The sequence below is a fragment of the Gallus gallus genome, chromosome 9 (genome assembly GCF_016699485.2).
Source record: "Gallus gallus isolate bGalGal1 chromosome 9, bGalGal1.mat.broiler.GRCg7b, whole genome shotgun sequence".
Lineage (NCBI taxonomy): Eukaryota > Metazoa > Chordata > Aves > Galliformes > Phasianidae > Gallus > Gallus gallus.
In genome coordinates, this window is record NC_052540.1 from 13,909,132 (window position 1) to 13,922,623 (window position 13,492).

General features: G+C 40.1%; 1 protein-coding gene across 4 annotated transcripts in view; it reads right to left on the reverse strand.

Moving 5' to 3' along the window:
• The window catches only part of LOC101751159, a 48,145-nt gene that overhangs the window by 12,525 nt on the left and 22,128 nt on the right, over positions 1-13,492 (reverse strand). For 2 of the 4 annotated variants that reach the window (XR_006930907.1, XR_006930910.1), the window contains one exon: positions 6,174-6,323. The gene's annotated coding sequence lies outside the window, so the exon portion shown is untranslated. Of the gene's footprint in view, positions 1-6,173; positions 6,327-13,492 lie in introns of all 4 variants that reach the window. The other 2 variants (XR_006930908.1, XR_006930909.1) reach the window with 1 other exon arrangement.

Genomic DNA, 13,492 nt, shown 5'->3' on the forward strand with positions numbered 1-13,492 from the left:
AAATAAAAGCAGATATTTCTTTTCTTAACACCTTGTCAGCAAAATTCTGTTTCCTGGGCAAGTTGCTTTTTCTCTTTTGCAAAATTATTGTGCTGGTTTGCCAACGATGCTTTTCTAAGAACAACTACCTAAGCAACATAGCAGCTCTCTCATCCTGCCTCTTCCAACACTTCAACACACCCTCCTGCAGCCCAAATAGAAAATTCTTTGCCTTGAGGCCTGCAATGAAACACATAGAAATTAATGGGAGAAAACGCTGTAGTTATGTAGAACCCACTTCCATTTCTCTTCCATGCCCATTTTTTCCTCTTCAGCTCCCAGCACCAGCTTTCAACTACAGTTCCAGCTACTGTTGGAGAAATTGGTATGATTTATTTCCACCAATGTATTTTAGACTTAAACAAAACCATTAAGGGACACCAAAACTACAAAGATCTATGCTAAAAAAAAGAACACTTCCATTGTAACCAATGGCCCACCTTCCTCTTTATTCCCAATGATGAGCTGAGCAAATGGGGTGTTCCAACTGACTTTGTCTTCTGCATTCAACTTATTCAGTCTTTTGAGGAAAACCTTGGATGGAACTGTGAATTTCAATCAAAGCACACTATCAGTGAGAATGTTTAGGACCTACCTGTAAACTGGACAGTCACCAAAGTTCAATGGAAAAAAAGTCTGTGCCCCATTTTCCACTCTTTATTCATCAGCCTAGAATAGCTGGAAGAATAGCAACGATGTAATATACTGACCTTAATTAAGACAGTGATTCACCCTTTGCTGTCTGAACACAAGCAGTACAGCTTGGTGCTGAAAGGCTTACTGGCAAAGTGAGCTTGGCTGAAGAGGGCAAATTTACCACGTGGGGCCTCTTTTGAGGGAGAATATAGGCATACTGAAAGACATATCCCAGAAAACAAACATTCATTCTTTTTTTTTTTTTTTTTTTCCCTATAAAACAGGGACTTCTTCAACCTGATGATACATTTATTTAACAACTGAAAACAAACAAACAAACATACTACAACATCCAGAAAACAGAAACTTGTTTTTGGATTCTTCCCCACCTCATTCTTTTTTTTGTTCCAGGTGAAATATTGCTCCAGATTACCTCCTGACAGAACGCTTACCTTGCAGGATTTAGTATGATATATTTCAGTATTATTTTTTGCTTTGATTGGATCCTCATGAAGTTCATTTCAACAACAACCCCTTCCTATGCTAACAAGACCCAATATTGACAGCATAATGCAGAAGGGAAAATGTATTTCTAGTTTTATACCCGAGTAGTTCCAGAGGTCTCCAGCTGATCCAAACCAAATTTCCAATAAAGCACTTCTTTAAGGAACAGATGTGTTAAAAGATACCAGGAACGATATTTGTAAAATTGATCTACACATCTATTACATGTAATAATTACACAGTCTATCTTCAGTGTCTACAAACTGTCAATAACTAAAACATTCAGGTAAGTTTAGTCATGATAGTAAACACCTTCAGATGAAGAAGGGAACATGTTGGTAACAAACACTTCCCTCCTGCATTGCAAAGCTCCTGGAGTTTGACATAAAAGATTTCAAAACAACATGGGCACTGAAGACAATGCAAATAATTTGGTGTACAGCCCAGTTTTTGCAAGAGTAAATACTCTTGCAAATTTATTTGCAAATATTTTCCAAGAGTAAATACTCTGTTGTTACAGTGGTGGCATGAATGGGCTGGAGCACTTAGCACAAGGGCAGAAACTGCACACACCAAGTTCACAGCTGCGCTCCTCTTAAGTGCTGATGTGTGTCCTGGACAGCATCATCATCAATCTGGAGTTCTGGACTACTTTCTATGAAGATAATATGGAGGATTTACAGCTGACCAATACTTACAAGCATTACTGTTGAAAATCCCATGAAAAAACATGCTCAGGGAGAGAACCCTTGCCAGAAAGCCAGTGCAGAGAGCTTGACACTGCTGTCTCATGGATTCTTCCCAATGCTGCCACAGGCACTACCTCTGTGCTGAAAAGTTGTGTGCTGCCTTGAACAGGGGTGTATTGCTTCCCTACACAACCAGAGAAAATGATGATATATTTGGAATTAAAAGAGAAAAATGAGACAGAAGTGGGGAAAACTAAGAATACAAAATCAAATCCAATCATAACAGAACCTGAGACTTACAAAGAAGCTTCTGGAGAAAGCAAAAAGCCTTGAAATAAAATATTTAAGGCTAAAGTGTCAACAGAATTGCCAAACTTCATGTCATCCTAGTGACAACACCTTAACTGTAGAAGGAGGCAAAGTGACCTCTCTTTGGTAAACTCAGAAAAAGCTCAGAAATCAAAGCAGCCCAGCAGGGAAGCACAGAAAGCCACAGATCTGCTTTGATTTGAAGACTTTTAAGTGGTCCTAGACAAGCAGACCAGAAAGCAGTGTTTCTAAAATGGAAACAAACTAAATTTGAGGCTCAGACATCCTCCAAACTTGAGGTTTGATCACATTGAAAGAACATTTGGATTCGATCCTAAATTCAGCAAATCTTGAGACATGGCATACCATCTTCTATTTTAAGGGCTGGAGAATATTTCAAGAAGACTTCCTTCTTGAAGAGCACGCAGATTGTGTGGACCAGAAGGGCAGACATCCTTACTATTGCTAATGTGTTTTTGTGCTGCCCAGGAGAAAACCTCTTCTTAAAGAAGGTGGTAGGATAATGGCCAAAGCCACACATCAATGCACAGAATGACCCATAGTGAGAACTGTATGAGCAGGCTTTGCTAATCTAATCTCTAAGCTTCTCATGTGACCGAAACCTCACAAACAAATACATCCAACAAATTCTTGCTTTTCCTATCCAATCCTGTGGTTAAACTGGAGAGCAGAGTTTAGGATCCGGACTAGAAAGAAGTTGTTCTGAAAATTTTGCTTATTTAGATTAGGAACAATTAGAGAGAGATGTCTGATTTATAAATTAATGAAGTTAGAGACAACAGCTATTCTTAGCTAGGTCTGACTTCTGAAAGGATGCCAGCATCAAGGTTGCTCTGAATGAATAGCTTCACAAATCAGGTGGAAAAAGCATCCAATCTCTGCTTGACAATGACAGAACAAATCATAACCCTGACTTTTGCTCCAAGAGTGGTGTCCACTGTCAAAAGTTGAAGCTTGCATATAATATGAACTTATCCAACCTTTGACTTCCAGTTCTTGTTATACTAGTCCCTAAAGGGACTTCGGTTTTTGAACTTACGTTCCTTATAAAACTGGCTTGGAAGCAGTACTCAAAACTTTTCTTGCTGCTTGGTAAGCTAAGCAGATGGACTCCACTGCTAAGGCATGTTTTCCAATCTTTTGGTCATTCTTGTGGCTCTTCTCTGAAATATCTCCAATTTTTCAACACCCTTCTTTAACTGTGGGTACCACAGCTGGATGGCCTTTTCCCAGAGCAGTTGTGCCTATGCCAAACACAGCAGTAAAGTGATTCCTGGTTATATAAACAGGGAATATCAAATAGGCATTACAGAGGATCCAAGGATTTCTTTAGCCCCTTCAGCAAGTTGAAAAGTGACATTCAGCCAATTACCCATTCAAAATCTCTATCATTTTCCAGGTTCCTTGTTTCCCAACACATTCTGGCCCATCTGGTACATAAATCTCAGAGCTTTAATTTCTTTTACCTGTAGAATCCTGAAAAGTATTTGCCATTTCCATTTATCAAGGGATCCAAACTATGCTAAGGGAGTCTTCATGCCATCTGCTAATGTAAACAGTGTGGAGTCAGTGTCTCCCTCCAGTCACTGCTACACCATTAAACAACTCAAGGCAGAGACTAGATTACTGGTAGGAACCACTAGGAACATAGGTGTTCCATATGCTTACATTTCAAAACTACTGACAAATCCCACTTAGAGTTGTAATTCATGTACCACTTCACATTTGATCCTGTACCATCCGAGCTTATGAAAGAATATCCAAGTTTGGTAGCAAGTTAGAGGCCTATAGAAAGTTCTTACACCAACATGACTTTAATAAGCAAACGGGTATCCTTTCTTTTTTCTCATACAGCTGTACTTGACTGAAGTTATTTTCCAATAATCCATAATTACTTCAGTATATCACTTACTGGATGAGTCCCTTTGAGTTTCCAGCTATTACTATTAGTTAATAACTGTATTAATTATTAATGACAACAGGAATCTATTCTAATTATTGATCTTAAATTAGATTTTCTATGTCTTTAAAACTTCCCCATAAATGAAAGATGTGGGAAGATCTTCAGTCTGTTATTCTAGGACTTAAATTAAAAAAAAAACAAATAGTGATTTGCATATATAACTTTAGAATCTGATTGTTAACACACTCCCAAGAACTAACAAAGCAGAAGTTACTTCCTTACCCAGATAAAGCATTTGTCCTCTGCTTATTTGCAAGACACAAAGAAGGTCCTTTCTGCTCCATTATTGCAAATTCTATCACAGTCTGTCAACTGATTGAACTCTCATGCTGTTGAGTACAAATTCTAGTTTTCTTAATTTATCTGAATTTCTGAGTGGCAGCGCTCTAACCAGACCTTCTTTGGAGCACCACAGCTTAACTTTACTTGGGCATCCATGGGCAAAGGAGCAGAAGCACCATTCATGCTTATGAAAGTAATGAAACTCAGGCAACGTGAAAAGATCTGGTGCAGTTTTTTTTTAAGCCAGAACCCTACAGTGAATGTTCCTATATTCCCTTATTCTCCCAAAAAGCTGTGGGCTACCCTCTGCCTCACTAACGGTTAAGTGACGAAGCTCTGGTTTGCTGCTTCCCTGAAAACATGGACCTTTGGATTACCAGCAGCGGGATGCCGAGAAAGATGTGTTTTCAGAAATGTTAAGGTTGCGATTTTACTGAAGGTCATTTTCTCCCCATTTGCAAGCAAGCATGGCCTAACTGGTGGGTGTATTAAAATAAACAGATGCTATCGGCACCAGAAGCAAATTATCTTCTGAGGCTTTCTAATTTCTGGAGGGTGGCAGGTTGTGGCAAGTCGATTTACATTTAGGATGGAGAGGGAAGAGAAACAGAGATTATACCAGCATTAACATGTAATTCAGGATAAGGGAAAATAAACAGTAAATTGAAGCTGGTCACCTAGACTATGAAAGAAGCTACTAGCTGTGCACCCCTCTCACTCACAGTGAGGTACACAGCACACCACATGTGTACATGAAGAGGTTTCACATCTGAGAAGAACTTGTGTTTTGTACTCAAGTGATAAAAGATCAGAAAGAGCCTCCTCTGAAGATGCAACTGTTCACACGAAACACTTCCTTGCACCAGAACCTGGAGGTCAGCTGCAGGTGGAGGTGCAGGTGGAGGCAGCTGGAGGGGAGCACCCACTGTTTTCTCCCCATTTCCAGGACAGTACTTTTCCATGGCTGAGATCTCAGTTCCAAACTAAGATCTAATGTGGCATAACTGAACTCAAGAATCCTTTCCCTGCTTCATGGTGAAATACGCTGTTGCAGCATTCCTACACCAGTGGTAAAACCAAGCACCTGCATATCTTCATGCTGGTGGCTGTTCCTGCTTCCGGACCCAACATGTCCAGGATTCCACTTCCCTTTTCATATTGGGCTGGCAAAAATATACTACTCCAGCACCCTAAGGCCTCACCGTGTCACTTTCAACTGCTGTCAAGAAAATATCAGCAGATATTGATGGCTTTTGATATTACACTCACATCAGCCCAGAGCTGCCTACACAATCTGGCATTAGCTTTCAATTCCCCAGCCCAAAAAGGAAACTAATTCTACCAGTCTTGAAAGACTTCAGTACAAATGTGATTGGGTAAGCCATGCATGCAACTCAAAGATAGAAAAATTACTCTACGATTTCTATAACATCATGTATCTAATTTTATTTTTCTGAGGAAAGCACAGACTGATCACTGGGTAAGTGCAGGCTATGTTACATATAGAGGTATAACTTTTCCAAAAAATAGAATTTGTATAGCATTTTGAATATTACATTGTGTTCTCCGTGAGCTCTTCTCTTGCTTTTGGTGTGACTTTTAATCACTATCACATGATTGCAAAGTTCACAAGGAGATTGTCTCAGCTGCTCTTTCTAACATAAACCATACAAGCTCTCCGTTAAGTACCTTCAGGTTCACCTGCTGTCCTGCTTCCTCATTTCTCTTACCTGGCAGACACTGCTGAAACTTCCAGTACAATCCCTTGCCTGATGTTCTGTGAAGGTCTTGCTGGGGACATACATAGACCACAGGTTCCAATGGAGCAGTAGTCCTTCCTTCACACAATTCCGGGGGACCTGTAGGCCTTGTTCCTTCTCCTACTAAACAACCAATCCAGAACAAAGAAATACGTTCAGTAAGATGTCTCAAAACTAAGAGCTCTCAACCATTTCAAGTTGTAGCCTTACAAATTCCAGGGCAGCCTTTATGTACAGCTGAAAGCAATCGATAAAAATCTTGATCATTCCATGAACCATCAATCACTGTGCTGTCACCTCTTTTTTGAACTGATGGGTGAACTGTGGTACAAAGCAAAATGAAGCAAAATTAGACTGCTGTTTCTGTGATTTACAAGTATCCAACACCAGCAATCAAAGAATCCAGTCTCCCATCTCATTCAGATGTTTCTGGACTGCTATTAAACCTAGGGTGCAGCATCTCATCTTTCTAGCATAATATTTACAAAATTCTGCTATTCTTCTCTCAATTACTGCTGAGGTTTCTTGATTTTCAGTTCAGTTGAAAACAAGGACTGTGTTATTTCTATCCCTCACCTAATATCTGTTTGCATCTTTGGGAAATCTAAGTGAAATTTTCTGCAATTAGCTTTCAAGGCTTAGGTCAATAGATCTTATTATAGGCAAATCACTGCACTCCTCAACATTTTAAATGATGCTGAAAAAACCCTCATCAGAGGAAAAAGCCCAATTATTCTCCCAAGAAAACTGGGCTAGCATAGTTAAAGCAAAAAAATTTCCATAGCCAAAAACATTCACATCTGGATGCTTTTAACATTGTCAGCATGGCCAGACACCCACTTGTATCTGGGTGTTGTGCAATTCCAGCATGAAACTCAAACTCATGCCATGAATTCAGATGAAGCAGCCTAACACTGCCATCACACCCTTTCTTGTAAATATTCGGTACTAGAGAACTTCTTCCAGCTCTAGGGTTTGGAATAACTTGTTTTCAGACCAAGCTGTCTTCTCCAAACTAAGTCCTGTATCCTGGCTGAGTTAGCTGGAGTTAAATCAGCATAAAGCTAAAATAGCACAATGGAAAGTCAGGCCTACTGTTAAATCATGCTTCTATTTTTACCTGGCAAAGCACTTAAACATGTGCTTGAGATCCACATATCTTAAGCACAGGCTTATATTTAGTCCTGTGCTAAATGCATTGTTAAACTGGGTCTTATAAATCAATTGACTCTGTGAAATTCTGAGATTCTTAAAAGAAAATACAAAATGCTGATCTCCACATATGAAAAGGTATTAAGAGGCTCAAACACGGTAAGTTGCAAATGAAGCAGGAAAAGATGAATACTTGCAGTTGGGCCAAAAGCTCAAGCAAACCTTAAGAAAGGAGAAGGAATTTTACAAAAAGAACTGAGACGGCACAAAATAGGCAAAGTAGGAAACAAAACTGGGAGTTAAAGTAGGCTCAACCTTAATAGCGATAGCACATGGCACAGGGAAGACCTAGACCAACAGTTTACCTGCAACACCTTCCAAAACTAGATATTTAAAAGATGCGTGATGCAGGCTTTGCAGAGAATGACCCTTTTTTGGTCACAGCATTCAAGTTTCTAGCTACCAAAACACTGAAGGATTTGGGGCAACCTCCAAGCTCATACAGGTCTTTGTGTTTAGTAGCCTAGGATGAATGGATCCTATAGAATTTTGGTTGATCCCATTCTAAATTTATTTTCATGCCGCCATTTGCTGTATCTATTATAATTTACACAATATAATCACTAAAAATACTGCTTTCATTTTATCTGCCCTCCTAGTTCCTTTAGTATCCTAAGTTCTTGTGTCAAAAGGAAGAGGGAATGATCATTTCCCATTCACCTCCTCCGTATCACTTATAATTTTATCAGCTTCTACCAAATGCTTCTTCAGTTTTCAAGGCTGAGAAGCACTACTTTATTTGGATTTAAAAATACATATATATGGACATTTGACATTTCAGAGCTTTGGTTACTCTTACTGCTCTTTTCTATGTCTACTTCTACTGCATCTTTTTCCAATTTGAGTGAGCAGTCCTGCACACAGCAGTGAAGATGCAGGGGCGCTGCAGGGAAATCAGTGCCTCTGTCCTTCTAAGATATGCTGCAATGGCTTAAGGTATTTTCTTTTTCTCAGTTATTCCTAACTCCAAGAATTCTTTTCGGACGTTTATATGACTACTAATATTGGTCTGATATTTATGGAAAATCTGCAACAATGGCTTTACTGCACATTTTCCTGAATACAGAAGCCATAGCTACCTAGACTCATGAATGGTAAAAAAATATTTTCCACTATATTATTTACACTATTTGACATTGAATTTCATCCACCACTTTACTGTCCAGTCTCCCAGGATCTCAGGATCCTTCTGTCTCATGCTTCTCCAGAAGCTTATTCATTCCTTCAAAGAACTTCAGGGTTTGTGATGCATGCCTTTATTTACAAAGGCTGTGTTAGCACATCAGCAATATTAGATTTATGTATAATGTTACTAACTCTGTTATAATTTCTTCTCATCTTTCCCTGATACTGAAGCCAGGCTTCCAGTAGTTTGTAGTTTGTTTTTTAATCTCCGTTGGAACCCTTTTTAAGTTTGGTGTCACATTATTTACCTCCTCTGGGATCAAGACTAACTGAATCCAAAAAGTTTCATACCAGAGTTATTTAGAACATTTGAGTGAATATCCTTTGTCCTGGTGATTTGTTATTATTCACTTTATTTATCTGTTCTTTTTTTTTTTTTAAAGGAGAAGTTTTTTAGAGGAGCTTTTAAGCTCCTCTATTAACGGTTCAATTAGAGGCCATTCCTTGGCCTCAGACCTTGGAGGACTTTGTATTTGCAAGGCACTCAATACCTACTGCTATCTGTTACACGGTGGCCTTATTGACCTCAATTACTCCTTTCACACCTTGGACGTTTGCTGATCCCACCATTTCCAGGCTGACTTCCAGCTCCTGTTGCGTTTGGAAGAGCTTTTGTTATTAGTTTTTGTCTTTTGTGAGTCACTCCTCCAACTATCCTAGTTTGTGTTGTTACGGTTTTACATTTAACTCGGTAGAAATTACATTTTTCTCAATTTTCTTCATTAAGGGACGATGTACACTTTTTAAAGATACTTTTTTTGTTTCTAATGGTCCTCCTTATCTACTGTTTAACTGTACTAAATCTTTTGTTTTTGTTGTTGTTGGGTTATTTTGGGAACTAACAAGGTATGTTTTTTATGATTTACAGGGATGTTACACTCAGATCATTTACATGCTCCTTTAGTGTTATTTAAACTGGTTCTCAAAGAAAAAAAAGCTCTCATGGTGTTTGCTTATTTAAGCACTGAATTTGACTACGCAACAGACACTACTGCAGATCGACTCTTCAGTGCAATGGCTTCAGTTGAAACCAGGCCTCAGTCAAGTGTGTCTTTCTCTTTGACTGTTTCATGAGTTTCTTCAAGTAGCGCTATGAAGATGTTGACTAAAACTTACTCTTTATATCCTACTGAGGACAGATCTTCCCCAGCCTTCCATCTTCCCTTTCTTGCACACTATCATCCCATTGCTAGTAATCTTCCTTAGTATTTCATGGACATTGTCAGTGCCATGGTTGCTGTTTAAAAGGGTAACCTTATTATGATTTTTTTCTTCATTTGGCATGGCAACATTCAATCCATAGAAACTGGGTGGTAAACGATGATACAGATAACTGATTTATCTTATTGGACTCTGATTTCCAACATACCGTGAGTCACTCCACCAACGGCACTATCTATTCTTGTCTTTTCTACATAATGAGTATCCTGATAATACAGCTTCAAACAGATTAGCTTCATTCACTAAGATTTCTGGGAGGCCAGTACATTACAATTCACCCATCCTCATTTTATATACATTTAATATTTATAGAAAAGGACAGATTGTTTTGGTCTTCATCTAGCTGCCAATCTGCATGTGCCTTGTTTAGCTGCAGAACTGCTTAGACTGCTCTATTTTATATATCAACTGAATTTAATTGCACTATCCTGCTATCCTACCTGGCTATCCTATCCTACAACAGAGACACAGACCTATGGGTGCTCTCATGCTGGGGAACTGATCATCAAGACAAATGTGTTCTTTTCCACGTCCTCATTTCAAATCATTTTTAAGGACTTCCCTACTATTTGTTTTTAACCTTCTATCCTGCAAAACATATCCATCCATTGTTAGAGTTTCTCATTTTTCTAAGTAGTCTAAATAATTCCTTCAGACCACCTTACTTCTTTACCCACACATGGCACTGCTGTTTGCCTGGGTGACCTTGCACTTGCTACTGGAAGCATTTCTTTCATACTGTAATTGAGTTCCCAGTCTTTACCATCCTCTCCTGTCAAAATATTATGTTTTGCCTCCTAGAGCCCTCGCGTATATTTTCTCAGTGCTCATACAACCATGACCAGACACAATGCACAAGGAAGGTCACCATCTCTTTTCCAGTATCCTCTCAAAGGCTGCTCTGACACTGCAAGATACAAGGTCTCTAGAATTTAGGCAAAGCACCACACGCTCCTTCTTGGCCTTGTACTCCCAGTTATCAGTCCCAACCAGCACTGCATCCTGTCTCTTTCTACCTTGCAAGACTGCTGTCCTTTCATCACGTCTTGCATAAACGGATGCACAAAGTCACCTTCCAGCAAGACAGAGGGGCTACATGGACAGTATCTTTTGCACACATTTACTCAATCTGTAACACAATTTTATGATTTCCCTTACTGCAGTGTTCAAACAGAACAGCAAATCAAGTCAGATTTCCTAAACAAATCCCTTCTATAAGTTTACTGGATTTTCAGCACCGAGAAAAGAGAAAGCTTCTCTTATTGCACATCTAAAACCAGACAAAAAACAGGCAAACCTGTATTTTCCAGGGAGAAAATCTAGAGCTTATATTTCCTATCAACACCATTCTCCTGTATTTAGGAAAGTTTTCTTCCATTTAGAAGCAAGTATTTGGGGGAACATGATTGTGGTTTTCACATTTATTTTATTTTCTAAAGATTGACCCTGAGTTTCATTTCCAGAGACTACACAGTATAAAACAGTTCAGGGGGTTTGGCACAGAGACAGGAGGTACCTTCACCCTTTGGAAAATTATACATGAAATGTAAAACCCAGCAACAAGTCTCGCATTTAATCTTCTGCACCCATTTGCCCCCTGACAAAGACTCAAAATCCTTCTCTTAAAAAGAATGAAAAATTTCAGAATACGTTATCAACTCCTTCCTTCAGCCCTCAACACTGACAGTTTTATCTCCATACACAAAGCTTCTCCCCCCTTTCTTCAGCTTGGCAATAAAACCCAAGCACAATGAATATTTCATTCGTATGTGGTTAATGGAGCATTCTGGCTCCAGTCCATTAGGAACCTTGCACAATGGTGTACTAACTGCTTCTCAATGTAACATTTCCAGTCTGTCCAAAAGCGATGTGTTTGCCAGCTGAGCCAAAACACCATCACTGTCTTGTCAGCCCAGTTCCTGTCTTTGGTTCAAGAGCAGGGTCCCTTGTCACAGTACTTTGCCACCATTGTGCTCCCAGCAGCAACCAAAGATAATCAGCCCAGTTCCAAGGCTCTACTCTTCCCTCTATATTTTGAGGTCTGTATCTCAGGTGGGGTGAGGAATGCCTGCAGTCTTTCTCCTTCAAAGATAAACACAGGGATAAGCAATCACATCACAGATTAACACAAGGGTAAATATAAAGTAGTTAAGATGAGATCTTCAGTTCTGATGGAAACTAGCCCTCCATATTCTTTCATCAGCCCTGAAATTTTGGCCTTAAAATACATCTAATTGAAAAATTGATAGCACAGTGATGACATCTGGAAAAGCACTTAGTTTCTCACTTCAAAAACCTCCTCTGTTCCTCAGCCAAACAAACGCCATCACACACAGACCACCACCTCCATCAGAACCAGCACCAAGTTATCTCAACAGAGAGATGGGCACAGATCATTCCCCTTACAGGCACAGCATGACATTACAACGAACATAAACAACACCCATGGTAAATGGATATTCAGTTGAATATTAGGAAAAACTTCTCCACAAGAGAGGTCGAGCACTGGCACAGGCTGCCCAGGGAGGTGGTGGAGTCACCGTCCCTTCAGGTATCCAAGAACTGTGGAGGTGCACTGAGGGACGTGGTCAGTCGGCAATATTGGTGGTAGGCGGATGGTTGGACCAGATGATCTTAGCTGCTGTTTCCAACTTTAACGATTTTGTGATTCTGTTCTGTTCTATGGAGGGAAGAAGATTGCTATTGGATCTGTCAGATGAAGTTCCTTGTGAGAGCTGGAGTCTAGCTCTGACCGCTCACCTACACCTCCGCAGCAGCTTGGGGAGAACACAGGCACTTCCAAAGCATGAATCATCCCAACCTAAGGCAGACATCTAGAAGAGGTAAGATGAATGGCATGGGCTGTTTATCACTCCTCACCGCCTGAACAGAGTCTAGATGACAATCTTAGAATTTATGTCTGAGTTTTAGGTAACTAAAATCAGGTGAGACGATTTCCAGCCTCAAGGTTTGCAGACTCATTTCCAGATGAGCCATAGACCCTGACAGACTTAGTAGGGCAGAAAACAACAAGACAAAGAAAAGTGCTGATGTGGAAGGACTGATCTCATCCCTTCCCTGCCCAAAAGCAGAAAGAGCTTACGTTTCAGATGGCAAAGACCAGCCTTTGCCCTCACGCACAGCTGGAGCACAATGGAAGAGAAGGGACCCCACTTTACTGTTTCACTTGGTAAGACCTTGTCATGTTTCTACAACATCTCAGTGAGGTTGTCATCCAAAAATCACCAGCTTACATCAAAGTGGTCACCACTCACAAGGTGCTTGGTTACTACTGGCCCATAGACAAAAGGCCGAGGGGAGACAACTGCTTTTCAAAGAGGCACACACAGCAGATCAGTCATTCTACCAATAGATAAGGCACTGGAACAGGTTGCCCAGGGGTGGCAGATGTCCCACCCCTGGAGACACTCAAGGTCAGGCTGGATGTGGCTCTGAGCTTTAGGTGTCCCTGTCCATTGCTAGGGATTTGGACTAGATGGCCTTTAAGGGTCCCTTCCAACTCAAAAAATCATACGATAATCCAGTTATCACAGCCCACTTTCTTCACCTTCCCTGTTTCCTCTGCTCCCCTCAACATTTTTCCCCGTTCAGATCAACGGAAAGTTCTGAGATATAGCCAAAAACAGCCAAAGCACCTAATTGAAGAAGGG